We start from the raw sequence: 15,411 nt of genomic DNA, 5'->3' as shown, positions 1-15,411 counted from the left end.
TGTGGTGGGATATTGACTACTTTCTATTTCAATTCAGGTGAATTTTATTTTCATAGCACTTTCAACAACAGATGGGAATCCATGTGTAGACTTCAATTTCTAATGAGAAGCAAATGTCTATTATTTAAAAAAAAAAACACTACTATACATGAAAAACATGAATTCCAAAAAACATTGTTTTCCCTAAAAAACATAATTTATTGTTTGGCAAAAAACCTCACAATTAAGCATGGTGGTGGTATCATGTTGTGAGGATGCATCAGTTAGTAGGGACTGGGAATCTAGTCAGGGCTGAGGGCAAAATGGATTCAATTACAGGGCTGTCCAAGAAGAACCGGTTACAGTCTGCAGGAAACATGGTGGAGACCGGGTTGTAGGATCACCATCCAAAAGAACAACAACTGTAAGCATGCTACCAAGCTTCACTGGAGTGTATTAGAATGGCCAAGTAAAAGATTATCAAGACTGCTGATACCCATTGGTCTCCAACATTTCTTACAGGGCTTTAGCAATTTTTTCCAATAAGAATGGGCAAAAATATGTGGTTCCAGGTGTGCAATGAGAACAGAGGCATATCCCAGAAGACCTGCAGCTGTAATTGCAGCCAAACAATTGACCAAGGGGGATGTCAGCAGGAAGGTGAGTGATTGGTATAGTGGTTGTTGGAAAGTGCATTTCTCTGTAATATTCAGATTGCAGCAGGAAGGTACATCATAAGTCATCATTTCCAAAATGAAGAACCTGTAACAGCAGAAGCAGGAGCAGAATAATCAAGCACAACCAGAACAATCCAGAAGTAACAGCAACTAGAATATTGTCAGGCAACAAGAGTTTAAAAGGATTTGCATAACTTAAAGACTGAGCATAGACATGAGGGCATTTTGGGATATAAAGCATTACACCATGTCATTGAAAAACAAACCTGAGTAATCATGCAAAATTCTCCATGTTCATGAAAATCCATAGAACTGCAAGTTTTACAAAAAAAAGTATTTCTAACAAGCCTTAACCTACAGTCCTGAACAATAAAAAGAATATTCCATAATTAGCGGTAGTAGAAAATGCTAGTTGTTGGAGATGTTGGACGACTGATTGCAAGGTTGTGAGTTCAAATCCCAGGCCACTGCTTGGCCTGAGAGCAAAGCCCTTAACATACTCAAACTGCTCAAGTCACTCTGGGTAAGGGAGTCACAAATGTAAATAATTATGAATGAACATACAGGGACACTTGGATATGGGAGCCTGCAAGATAGAGATGCAAGAAGATGCAACATGATTAGGAATATTTGCAACTGGTTAAGATGTGACTGTTTATTTTAACTATATTTGACCATTGAAAAGTTTAGTGGTTGTTATTTATTTTCAACACTAGATGTCAGAGATGCCTTAGATACTTTCAGCTATCAAAACAGCACAGTTTATAATGGATCAATTCAGTATTGATAGTTGTAATGGTATAAGTATGGGTATAAGTTAGTTACAAATAATAATAATAATAATAATAATAATAATAATAATAATAATAATAATAATAATAATAATAATAATAATAATAGTAATTACAGACATAAATAGACATGCCTCCATAAGCTTTTACTGGCAAAGGCTTTGCCCATGTGTTGCATAAAACCCTGGACATTCATTCTAGTAACTGTCAACAGTTTACTGTCTCTAGTAACTTTCTCTAGCAACTACAAGTAACTTTCTCTAATATATGCATAGACATGGACAATTGGTGATTGGAGATAGTATGATAGTAACTGAATACTCTCTCTCTCTCTCTCTCTCTCTCTCTCTCTATATATATATATATATATATATATATATATATATATATATATATATATATATATATATATATATATATATATATAGATAGATAGATAGATAGATAGATAGATAGATAGATAGATAGATAGATAGATAGATAGATAGTGTAGACACACATGTATTCAATTCAATTCAAGTTTATTTGTAATAGTGCTTTTTACAATAGACATTGTCTCAAAGCAGCTTTACAGAACATAAACATAGAGCAGAAGGTAAACATAATTAATGATAAAGGAATTAACAAATAATAAAAGTAAAAGAATTGACAGAATAAAAATTCTAGATTATTATTAGATATATATAGTTCACAATCTGTATGTATTTATTCCCCTATGAGCAAGTCTGAGGTGAGGTTATATAGTGTGTCTACACTATCTATCTATCTATCTATCTATCTATCTATCTATCTATCTATCTATCTATCTATCTATCTATCTATCTATCTATCTATCTATCTATATATATATATATATATATATATATATATATATATATATATATATATATATATATTATTGCATTGCTGCAACAAACACACAGGACAACAAGATTGGTGAACCAGGTGTGGGCAAGTTTATTTACAAGATGTTAGGGTAGAGGGAAGGTGAGGGTGGAACAAAATGGGGTGAGCAAGAAGAGAAAGACACAACTTAGGTGCTGGGTGAAGTGCTGTGCAGGACCTGGATGACCTCGATTAGTATGAGAAGGTGGTATGGCTGTGCACGGTATGTGGAACAGTAGCGCGCTCAACTTCCTGTCTTGGGTAGGATTGTCTACATATATAACCAAGAGTGCAAGTTTGGATTGCTTGAGGACATTCATTTATTTAATTAGACTATTTATTGAATATACGTTTAGGAGAGGCAATCAGACTCTGAATAATGCAATGTTGAATAGAGTGATTATCAATAGTATCAGTACAAATGCTTGAATGAAAATTGGTTCACTTGTTTAATATTCTTGCACCATAGGTACATAGCAGGCATCTGTTACATTTTTATAACACCAAGATGCCAACCAAGAAGACCTTTCCAATAAAATGAGTATAAAACCACAATGTCAGTGTGCTTCCAGAATCCTGTATCCCCAAGACCACATCCACCACAAATCAATCTTTTACACTGTGACACACCAAGGCAGCCTATCTATCTCACTGCCTCAAGGCAAACGCAAGCCTACATCCTCAGCTTTATCAGAAAGCCAATCTCACTCCTCTAAACAAGATAAATCAGGCCATGACAGGCGTGAGAATGGGCTTCAGCAGGCTGTGTGCAGGCAGGGAGCCGTTCAGTCAAGCTTTCTGGACTTTTCTGTCTCCCTCCTGCTGCTCTGGCTTTCTGACCATTACAGTATAGAAACTGATGATGCCACTAATTCAATGGTGTGTTCACAAAAAATAAAAATCCCTGTTACTGTATCTGGCTTAAAAAAAATAATAAAATGAGTGCTTAACTAATAGAGTGAACCTCTGAATACTTTTAAAGCCTATCTATCCAAAGGTCCCCATATCCTTTTTTTCTAATTGTGTAGCAAGTCTCCTAACCTAAAAGCTTAAAGATTTTAAATTGTGTGCTAAACAGATTTAGCCATAGCTTCTACAGTCTATGCCAGATAAATGTGAATAAAAAAGGTTCCACAAAGAAGCTACCTAAGTGAAGAAACCTTTTTTAAAGGGATCCCAGGGTTTTCTAAATGAGTTCAACCCTATGAGAAGTACAGAGGAAGCTGAATGTATAAATGAAATGCATTTCTTTCTTTGGAATGATCACTATTGTTGGACAGTACAAGTGAGTGTCTGTCTTCATTCCAGACTTCATTGATTTCCAGGTTGTCACTGTCAAGCATCATTGGCTCTAAATTAACTCACTAATGAAAGGTTTATTGATCTTCAGTACATCAAAACTACAATCATTACCATGATATGGCTGATGCCTCAAGTTCTGTCATTTGCTCAATTCTATTTGTATTTAATGCTGTGGGAAGGGAAATAAACATTGTCTTGTTTCCTGAATTCAGATTTTAACTGATTGTTTGAAATGGATGGAGGAGTGAATTAACTCTTTATAAAGATCTGGGGTAGTGACAGATGACCTTTAACACAAGAACAAGCTTATGTTTTGATCCACCTGACACAGTGGCTGTCAATTGAACAGCAAGATTTTTGTGGAATGCACTGATGGACTTGGATGGTGGTTAAACAGAGCAGGCTGGCAGAGGCGAGATAACACAGCCTGTAGCCCTACAGAGACAGTGCCCTTGTTTCAGTGATGCGGTGTCTTTGCTGTTTTCCTTTCAGGTCTAAATGAAAGACGAAGCATTGATAATCAGCTTCAAACACTTTGTAGAAAATCAGCTTAGTAAGAATTGGAGACAATGAGAAGATCAACAAAAAAAAATCACTGAGAACAGCATCACAGTGAGAAGGCTTACAATGTCCCCTTATATCATAACTGTTTTACAATAAGATTAGGCCCACTAAAACAGCAGTGACACAATTAGTACACTCAAACTGATTGTTAATGATTAATCATAATCATCTCATTTGATATGTAAAAGAGATTCCAAGTAGTTTCTCAGCTCCCAGACAGTCTGGATGGGTCTTTTCCCTGCTGATGAGTGTTTCATTATGATGCCATCTCAATGCAGGAGTCTCCATCCCCCAGCCAAGCCCATGCTTAAAATAGAGCTCAGACAGCCTGGACCAAAGAATACTGACAGCTGAGAAACACCACACTCTTGTATTGATTTTAACTTGGACGCCTATCTGAAAGAAACATGTAAATGTAAGCAGCTCACAGAAGTAGTCATGTAATTTTGTATGATGTCAGTATAAAGTTGTGTTTATTCTGCTGTTTCAGGAAATATACTCTACAAGATGCAAGTGTAGTTTGTGATTTCAAAGCAGACAAATATATATGTATATTAGAATAAACAGACACCGGACAAATTAAAGGATGTCATGCAGTAAGGATTATTTTGGGAGATGTTTGCTGGCTTAGCTTAAGTCAACTTGTTCACATACAGGCAGGAGTCACAACAAATCAATTTAAAATCTTTAGGACTGAACTCATGATACTTCAACCATGATCAGACTGAACATGGTCTCATCCAGGATGACAATGCTTCCATTCACAGGACAAAAGAAACCAATGAGAATATAATCAAGGTAAATCATATGCTATGGTCTTAACGTTCACAGGTTTTCACCAACTGAACAACTATGCGAGATTATGGACTTATGTGATAGACAGCACTCTTCACCACCATCATGAATTCAGGCAAAGGCAGGTGGAGGTCAGGTGAAATAATTCAATTCAATTCAATTCAATTCATATTTATTTGAATAGCACTTTTAACAATTGACATTGTCTCAAAGCAGCTTTACAGAACATAAACATAAAACAAAAGTTTAATATAAAGAATAATATAAAGAGTAATTCTTTAATCTTGAAAAAAAAACATTTATTTATAAAATAAATGATTTATTGTGGGGGCAAGGTGGCTTAGTGGTTAGCATGTTCGCCTCACACCTCCAGGTTTGGGGGTTTGATTCCCGCCTCCGCCTTGTGTGTGTGGAGTTTGCATGTTCTCCCCGTGCCTCGGGGGTTTCCTCCGGGTACTCTGGTCCCAACCACCCCCCCCCCCCCCCCCCCCCCCCCCCCCCCGGTCCAATGGCATGCATGGTAGGTTGATTGGCATTTCTGGAAAATTGTCCGTAGTGTGTGAGTGAATGAGAGTGTGTGTGTGTGTGTGTGCCCTGCGATGGGTTGGCGCTCCATCCAGGGTGTATCCTGCCTCGATGCCGGATGACGCCTGAGATAGGCACAGGCTCCCCTGTGACCCGAGGTAGTTCGGATAAGCGGTAGAAAATGAATGAATGAATTTATTCACCCTGGAAAAATTCAAGATTAATATTAGATATTTTTAAGTATATTTGTATTTATCCCCAATGAGCAAATCTGAGGTGACTCAGGCGACTGTGACGAGGAAAAACTTCCTTGAATGGTAAAGGAAGAAACCTTGAGAGGAACCAAACTCAAAGGGAAACCTCATCCTCATTTGGTTGACACCAGAGGGTGTGATTATAAATATACAGTCTGTTGTATTGATGAGAAGGTCGTTGTCCTCAAAGACCACATGGAGTTGGTATCTCTCTCTTAGTATGTCCGAATATTTTCAACTAGAGCTTGTAAACTTGTAAGCTTGTATTTGGTCAGATGTATTAGAGCAAAAGATTATGGGATGTATTATGTGTATGCCTGACTAAAGAGATAAGTTTTTAGTCTACATTTAAACTGGGTAAGTGTGTCTGAGCCCTGAACACTATCAGGAAGACTATTCCAAAGTTTGGGAGCTAAATACTGCTAAATACTGTACGAAAACACTCTACTGCTTTTTCGAAATATTCTTTTCATTTTTATTTCAAGAGCATTATAGTGTTTTTTTGCGGATGATTATGGTTTAATTAGATTCAGATGGACTATTTTTATAATGTCTACATCCATGTCCTTTAGTTGTAAGTAGAAAGTTGAGCTCTGACTTGAAAACCATTCGATAGCTAATGTTAGCTATGTTTGCCTTTTCAAAATTGTCAGCATTCTTTGCTATTAGTTTGTAGGGTGTCCATTGAGTGAGCACTAATTACAATGGATAAAACTTTATCTTTGTATTTACACAGATTTTTGAATAGTTAAGCCAAATCTTTATAGTCCTAGTCCTCTAAATTGTCATTGTATGCTTTGGTATTATGATTTTTCTTCATTAAACATAAGGCGCTACACCAAACCTGTTCCAGCTTGACAATGCTCCTGTGCACAAAGCAAGGTCCATAAAGATATGGTTTGACAAGCTGTTGTGTGGAAGGTCTTAAGTTGTCACCCACACTAAGTATACCTCTGAGATCATATGGACCAGTGCATGACCTCACAAATGCTCTTGTGCCTGAATGGGCAAATCCCCTCAGCCACACTCCTCCTTACTTTTCAATAAGCACACTTGACTGCAATGGTCAGGTCTCAACATACATTTGACCATATTATGTAGATCCAAGGACTGAATGAACTTTGGTCCAGATGGTTCAACTGAACCTTAAGACAACAACAAAGGAACTAAACACGCAATGCAGCAATTATAGTTTTACATAATTGATTTTGGCATTTTCTTCCACATACTTTCTCAAAATCTCACAAATTATATGAAAGATGTTCATCAGCAGCAATTTTCAACAATTCTAAAACTTGGGCTTAGACACAATTTTCTGGCAGACTGGAACAGGTTATCTTATAGAATTGCTTGAAACTGGCTCTGTTCATGTTGGCCTTGGTGCCAGAATTTTTGGACATTGATGTAACACATTTAGTATGAAAATAATTCAATAAAATACTAGTCTTAATTTAGATTAAAATAAAAAAAATTAAAAAGGGGGAGTTTTTAAAAAATATTTTCAAATTATTGTGTGAATGTTACTTCACTCATGCAGAAAAAAATGCCTATTCATATATACTTGAATTTGATGTTGCAGTACAGTAAAAAGAGAAATATTCACAGTGGGTGAACTTTCTGAAGGCACTGTACATGCACTATTAAAAAAATTCTACATCACTATGGCCTGAATGGCTGTCAAGCAAAGAAGAAAGCCCCTACTCTAAGACTCTAGCAAGCCTCACTATAGGACCAGCATAATAAATCCAGGCTGAAGTTGGCAATGCTATGTATGAAGGAAAGTGGTGGTTTTAATGGGAAGTACACCACATTAGCTGTGAAGCATGAAGGTGGCATTATGTTGTGGATGGAGCTGCTGAAAAAGGGACTAATGCTCGATGGATGACATCATGAGGAGGGAGGATTATCTAGAAATACTGACACAAAACCTCCAAACATCAGCCGAAAAGTTGAAACATGAACTGCATCTTCCAGTATTAAAATGATTCTAACCATAACACTAAAGTTATAACAAATTGGCATAGGGACACCAAAGTAAAAGCATTAGAGTGGCCATCACAAAACCCTGACCTGAATTCTATAAAAAAAAAAATGTGTGAACTGAACTGAAAAAGTGTGTCCAACAAGGCCTGAGTTACACCAGTTTTGTAAGGAGGAAAAAAAAATGGAGGAATAGACAAAAATCCTAGCAAGGTATTGTGAGAAATTTATAAAAGGCTGCCCCAGGTATTTGTGTGACATTATTTAAGTATTTAAAAACAATGATATCACATACTAAGTGTATGTATATTTTTGACTCACTGAAATTTTAATACAGCAAATCTAAACTTCTCTCTCTCTAAGAGGTACAAAAAGAGTCATTATATCATTTGAATTGTAATAAACCAAGGTGATTCTCAGGTGAAAGGAATAGCACAAAGCTTGCAAGAGAAAAAAATCCATTGCAAATACAAAATGCACAGGTTGGCTGATCCCTGCTAAAGTATTTATTATTAAAGTATGTAGTATTATCTATTATAGACATACATGTATACTGTATACCCCAGCGGTGTCCAATCTTATCCACAAAGGGCCGGTGTGGGTGCAGGTTTTCATTCCAACCAAGCAGAAGCCACACAGAGTCTACTAAAAGCCAAGAACAACTGATTAAACAGGTGGAATCAGGTGTGGCTTCTGCTTGGTTGGAATGAAAACCTGCACCCACACCGGCCCTTTGTGGATAAGATTAGACACCGCTGGTATACTCTCTCTCTGTACACACACACACACACACACACACACACACACACACACACACACACACACACACACACACACACACACACACACACACACACACACACACACACACTTCCTATACAATGTTCTTTCAGCTGCTCTGAGAAAGAAGCCTGGAGGTATGCGGGTGCTTGGTGAAGTTGCTAGCTGTTAGTGTGAAGCTGAAGTGCTTTAGTGTGAAGGCTGTTAACAATGTGAAGGTGGACTAACCCCAATGCACTCATTTTCTCTCCTTAACTGCCACACCACTGTTACTGTACATGTTGAGTGCAGCAGACAGCAGGAGATGGTGAGGAACACAGTATGAAAAGATCAGTTCTCTCTGCCTGGCTTTAACCTATGGGTTGTGACAGCATTCTGTGGAAGATGGAATAATAAACATGTGACTACTCAGACTTTGACTGAATGTTTTGGTGGCAGGACACTGCCACCATGTCGTATAATGCCTAACAGAGAAGGGGAAAACATTGCAATGCATTGCATCATGGAATGGTTTGTTTGTGTTTATATTTGTGTGATATTTGTGAGCCAAAGTAAAGAATATGCAGTAAAGAATATATAAAGATTTTTTTTCAAATGGCCACAAACAGTGAAATATTTTGATAATGTTAAATGTCAATTTCATCTCTCTCTCTCTCTCTCTCTCTCTCTCTCTCTCTCTCTCTCTCTCTCTCTCTCTCTCTCTCTCTCTCTCCCTCCATAGAGTAACCGTGCAAGCCGATGCATAGTAATGAACTAAGCTGGTGTGTCTTTTTTGACAGAGAGAGAGAGAGATAGAGAGAGAGAGTGGCTGAGGAGGGGGGCAAGGACAAGTGTGTGTGTGTGTGTGTGTGTGTGTGTGTGTGTGTGTGTGTGTGTGTGTGTGTGTGTGTGTGTGTGTGTGTGTGTGTTTGCGTGTGTGTACTGATGCAGTGAGAGCTGTGAGGATAAAGCAGAGAGCGGTGAAGGGATGCAGAGGAGAATGGAGGGAGCCAAATAATCCCTCTGTCTGTGTACTCTTTCACTCTTTCCTTTCATTTCTTTCTCTCTCCTGTTAGCAGACGGATAGTCCTGAAGATGATTCACTGTGCTGTGGAATCTTTTCCAACTCAAATTCTTTGCAATCTCTCTCTCTGTTTTTCTTTCTATTATTTTATATCCAGTAATGCTACAGGGTGTCCTAGAGGGCCCTGGAGAATTTCAGTAAAAAGGCATTTGAGAGAGAGCTGAAAAAAGAAGAGTGGGACCAGGAAAAGAGGCTGAAAGAAGAGAAGCACGCAGGAGGAAAGGAATGTGGCTCTGAGGACGGAAGAGCACCTGCTGCCCTTCACAACCTATTTCCTGGGCTAAAGAAATGGTACAGAGGAAAAGGCCACTGAGGAAAAGAAAATATCCTGCACAGACAATCTCTTTTCCAATCCTGACATGATGCACAATACTTCTAAATGAACTGTTTCTTCTCTGTGATGCCACATGGAAGTCAGTTTTGGCGGTACGTCATCAAATGTTTATATGTTATAATATCTCAGTTTTCTCAATATCTCAATCTCTTTTAGGATTTTTTTTTTAAATTGGACTAAAAAAGACTGAGCACCTGATGACTGTGCAGCTCAAATATCGGTTAGAGTTCTAGTCTCAAGGGGTGGGGGAGACAGCGACATATAAAAGCTCCCCCCCCCCCTTCTGTATTCTTTCCATCTAAGTGGCAGGGGCAACCAGCCAAAGCTAAAGCACAAGGGCTCATTGACGAAAATAAGAATGCCGCTTGAAGCTGGGGCCCAATCTCGCCCTCTCTTTTCCTTTATTCTGCTCTTAAGGAAAGTTTAAACTCCTATTTTTTTCCCATTCTGCTTACCAAGCCATGCATCATGCTTTAAGGTAAAAAAAAATCTAAATCAATATTTATTAAGAATTGCACAATAGGTATTTCTAGCCAGATTTTAAACATCTTTATCTCTGAAACAGTCTCATGCTCTCTGTCGATGTCACACACGACCGCACACAGAGGAGGTAGAAATGCAGGTAAGTGGTTTTTATTTTCATCTTGTTTCTTTTATATGGCCACAACCCATTCTCTACTTTTGCAATGAAAGATATTTATATGAAAGTACATATATTATAATTAAATTTCCTAGAAGATAACAGCTATGTAGATAGACAAGCAGTAAAGTCTAAATAGTCTAAGTTCAATTGTATTGGCTTTGTACAATATGTATGGACTAAATGTTTTAAATGTAAAGTGGGAAAAAAACAGTATGCTGATTTATTAATGGATTAAAACAAAAAAAAATCATTTTGAAAAATGACACTTTATTTTGGGAAATCTTTAAAAAAATGCAATACATGCAATAAAGTAAATTAAATCCAAGCTTATGAATAGATTGGGGAAGCTGCTTTATGAAGTGGATGTACTTCAGCCAATCTCTCTCTCTCTCTTTTAAACACATTAGTCGTTAAACTATGAGATCTGATCTGTTTTATAACAAAAGCAGTAAAAAAAAAAGTAGCTGACTTAGTATCTGTGTTGCTACTGTATGTGTGCATGCAGTAATACATTAATAACGGTTTCCATACAAAAAGGTGGATCAGTTTATATCCTTTTACTGCCTTAATGACCTCAAACTGTTGACATTCAACCAAATAATACTCATAGGAGACTAGGTTTCAGAATTAATTCTAGAGGTTATAACCAAGACGAAAGTACAGTTCAAATATAGATGGTATTGGTGACTAAGTGACCTTACCTTTAAATTTATACTCTTTTGGACTCCAATCAAGTTGAACCAAAAACTCAGCAGGCTTTGTGTGTAGCTTTTCTTCATGAAGAAACATGATGAATCAACCACAGGGTGGTGTGGTGTGATGTGGTGTGATCCATTAGCACACTGAATTCCCATTTCCCTATTTTCCCAACAGCACAACTTAATTTTTGTTTGTTCCTTACATTACAGCAACTTCAGAATGATATAACAGTTTTTAATATATATTTTAAAACAAAGATGTTATACATTTGATCTGTTTTATCGATATATAAGAATGTTCGTATGTAACAAGTTGCTAACAGTTATCACTTACTGTACAACAGAGTAGTTATAAGCAGTCAAACATTTCTTCTATGAATGTTTCATGAACGTCTCATTATAGAAAGCTTCACCATTATCCGTTTATCCATTCGTTGTTAATCAGAGATACATAAATGTTACTATAGAAATAAAATGCCTTGCAGCTGGCACTACTGACAAAGCTGTCATATAAAATGAATCCACACCTCCTGACCAATCAGATTTCAAGAATTTAACAACACTTTTGTCTAAAAGCCTTTATTGCAAACTAATAGTGGACTTTCATAAAATGCAACATTCATTTGATTCAAGTATGTACAAGAAAAAAACATTTTCCATGTCATGGTTTCGTTTCTGTTAGACCACACAAAGCTTCTTCAGAGCAGTGTCCAATGGCTGATCCCTTTAAAGACAGCCATTAGAGGGGACCTTTGAAGTGTGCTACTTCACATAATAATGAAGCATGCACTATATAATGTACATATGAATACTTAAACTGGCAGGAAGGATTGGAGCAGAGATGACGGACTCACAGCAGGCAGAGATTTGCGTGGGAAAGGCAATTATGTTTGTGTTATTAACATCAGGATCTGGGCTTAATGCACAGATGGAGTAGTTTGGCAGGCTTTCGAGTTTAAAACATCAGCTGTTTTGGGGAGAAAACAACAATGAATTCAAATTAGAGAAAATATATGTGATCATATTTGTTCAAAAGCTGAATCCATTACAAAAGTTTCCCACCAACTACATATTATTTCAGAGAAAAAAAGCAAAAGCTGGATGATTGAACTTATTCCTATTTAACACAATTTCTTGCCAGAGAAGCCATATTGAAATATGGCCAAATTGAATCTAAAAATAAATAAATAAAAAATACACTACAATAAACAATTATCTGTTTAAGACCCAGGTAATTGATTGGCATATAATTAGGTTTCTTAAATATTCTTTTTCTGTAACTATTGCTTAAGTTTGTTCACATGTACTTTTTTATTGATATCTCAGGATTTGACCTTCTAATCTGAAAAATATGAATATGAATATTTATTTGGCTACATGTTTTTAATAGGATCGCTAGTTAAGCGAAAAATATATTTAAAGTACATGAACTTTAACACTATCAAGGCATAATCAAGGTAGCAGATTGCTACCTTGCAAGATTTAGCAACTACTCTGAAGCCACTTAAAAATGTAATATTGATCATGACGCCATAGCTGTGAAAACTATCGCCTGCTATTACAATGGAAATAGAAGAATATTAATGCCATGATACCTGAATTGTTAAGATATATAATGTTTTCATGAAGAAAGCATGCACAGATTCAGTTACTGGATGAACAGGAACATCAGTGATCTTAGTATGCTTATACACACAATATGTGACAATTATATAGATGTATCTGCACATCCTAAATATAATGACTGTGATTACTGATTGCATTGGCATACATGTGCTATAGATCATGAATATTAATGGAACTAGGGAGCCATCTATAATATCAGATTTCTAATAAGAAAATAGCATGTTCACACTCCATCAGCATACTTCCTTTTAATGTGTGTGTGTGTGTGTGTGTGTGTGTGTGTGTGTGTGTGTGTGTGTGTGTGTGTGTGTGTGTGTGTGTGTGTGTGTGTGTGTGTGTGTGTGTGTGTGTGTGTGTGTGTGCGTATGTGTGTGTGTACCCAACCTATATTTCTCAAAGGAACTACACTCACTGGCCAAGTTAATAAGTACACCTGCACATTCATGAAATTATCCAATTGTCCAATAATGTGGCAGCAACATAAGACATCGAATCAAGCAGATACAAGTCAAGAGCTTTAGTCAATGTTCACATCAATCCTCAGAAAATATAAGTGACTCTGTCTTTTTTGACCATGGCATAACTGTTCATGTCAGAAATTCCATGTTTTTGTAATCTTTAACTGTCTAATTTCTGTGATCATCTGCCCACTGTAGCCTCAGATTCCTGTTCTTTGCTGACAGGAGTCGAACACGATGTGGTCTTGCCATCTAGCTGTTGTAGTTCCATCTGCCTCAAGGTTTGGCATATTGTGTATTCTGAATCATTGAACTGCTGCTCACTGATAAAATGGCCAGTGTGTGTGTGTGTGTGTATATATATATATACACCCACTGGCCATTATATACACACCCATATACACTGATATATGCTAAAACTGATAGATTTGTGATTAGTGTTTTCTGGACTTGTGAGCATCAGCATTTATTTACATTGTATATCATATTTGGTTCTCTCTCTTTGATTTTTTTTCTCATACCTAGACCTTGTTTCTGGTCAGTTGGTAAGAAGTATTTTTAATAATTTTTTTTCAATATGCTTTTGCATGGCACCTTTCTTTTTTAGTTTCCTTTATGTTTGAGACTAAAAAAGCCTTGGATTAAACGGCACTTGGATACTCAATTCAAAAACCAAGCAAGCTTACTAATGTTCTCAGAGTATGTTTCAGTAGCTTCATGGTTTGTGTTTTAAAGCTCCATCAACTCAAAATATTAACGATTTTTGTATATTGAAGCAATAGAAGTCTGCAGCTACAGAAATTGCAATACAAGAAACATATCAAGAGCTCTATTTTTAGTAATGGCAAAGAACAGAGGAATATAATGAATAGCAACTAAATAATAAAACAGAAATGTGAGTACAGACAGTGAGCTAGACAAAGCATTATCATCTGGAAATGATTACATCTTTTGAATGCTAAGTATATATTTAATTATATATTTATAAAAACCACAGAATCCGGTGTTCTGTATATAAATATAGTGCATTGTAATAAAGTGTTAAGTGTAATACACACAAACACATGCTCATGTATGTGTGTGTGTGTGTGTGTGTGTGTGTGTGTGTGTGTGTGTGTGTGTGTGTGTGTGTGTGTGTGTGTGTGTGTGTGTGAGAGAGAGAGAGAGAGAGAGAGAGAGAGAGAGAGAGAGAGAGTGTGTGTAACCAATATTTCCCTTGGTTAAAACTGTCACGTAATTTAAAAGGAATCAAGAGATCATGTTTCTGACATCATTATCAACTACCACAAACCACAAGTTGGCTTTTAACTGTTAGCAAAAGGACGGCTGGATTATGTGAATCTGTTGAGCTGCCCTGGCAGTAGCCACGATCAGTGAGGTCATTTTCAAAGTCTTTTGTCTGAAGCCCAGAAGATGCCTAGTGTTGAATTGAAAATGAATGTTTGTGTAATCCCCATAGCATTCACCATGCCATAGCAACTGCAGAAAGAAAAAAGCCTTTTGATTAGCACTGTACCTTTCATTCTTTGGCATGGGCACCATGTTGCATCAAAGAGTGTTTTGAATGGCCTGTGGGACCCAGTGACTGTCAGAGAGATTTCACTACTGAAGCTATAAGAAGAGCCTGGCGGTGGCTCGGAGTGATTAAAAAAAAAAGTGAACCCTCTCTGTGGAGTTATTTTAAAAAGAATAATCAGACACAAACACTTCAAACCTTTCAGCCCAGAAAGAAAGTTGAATAATTTTCATTCTTCTGTTTAATTATTTATATTGCTATGAGTTTTTTAATCTTCTGAGTTGTCTGCAACTTAGCTCAAGTGGTTTACACTGTATATTTTGGCTGATAAAGCGGTGCAGTAAGACGCTCAATGCAGAACAACTTATTGCCATTTTGGTTTATTGTTGTTCTTCAATGAAATGTGCAATAAATCACTCCTGTGTTTTATGGCTTTCTATTCCTATGTGATTCTGTTAATAATGTCATGTAGGGTTCAAAGCCATTAGATACAGAGTGGCAAATCGGCAAGAGGGAAACTGAGTTCAGATAAATTATTCAT

The 15,411-nt window shown here is 36.9% G+C and overlaps 1 long non-coding RNA gene across 1 annotated transcript; it reads left to right on the top strand.

Annotated features, from left to right (window-relative positions):
* Positions 1-9,396: 9,396 nt before the first annotated feature.
* On the top strand, positions 9,397-13,636 carry LOC113642020. The gene is made up of 3 exons (XR_003440452.2): positions 9,397-10,407; positions 10,495-10,551; positions 13,553-13,636. It is a non-coding gene; the product is annotated as an uncharacterized LOC113642020 (long non-coding RNA).
* The last annotated feature ends 1,775 nt before the right edge of the window (positions 13,637-15,411 follow it).

Source organism: Tachysurus fulvidraco, chromosome 23, assembly GCF_022655615.1.
Source record: "Tachysurus fulvidraco isolate hzauxx_2018 chromosome 23, HZAU_PFXX_2.0, whole genome shotgun sequence".
NCBI lineage: Eukaryota > Metazoa > Chordata > Actinopteri > Siluriformes > Bagridae > Tachysurus > Tachysurus fulvidraco.
The sequence above is the reverse complement of the archived record's forward strand: the minus strand, read 5'-3'. Positions and strand labels throughout refer to the sequence as shown.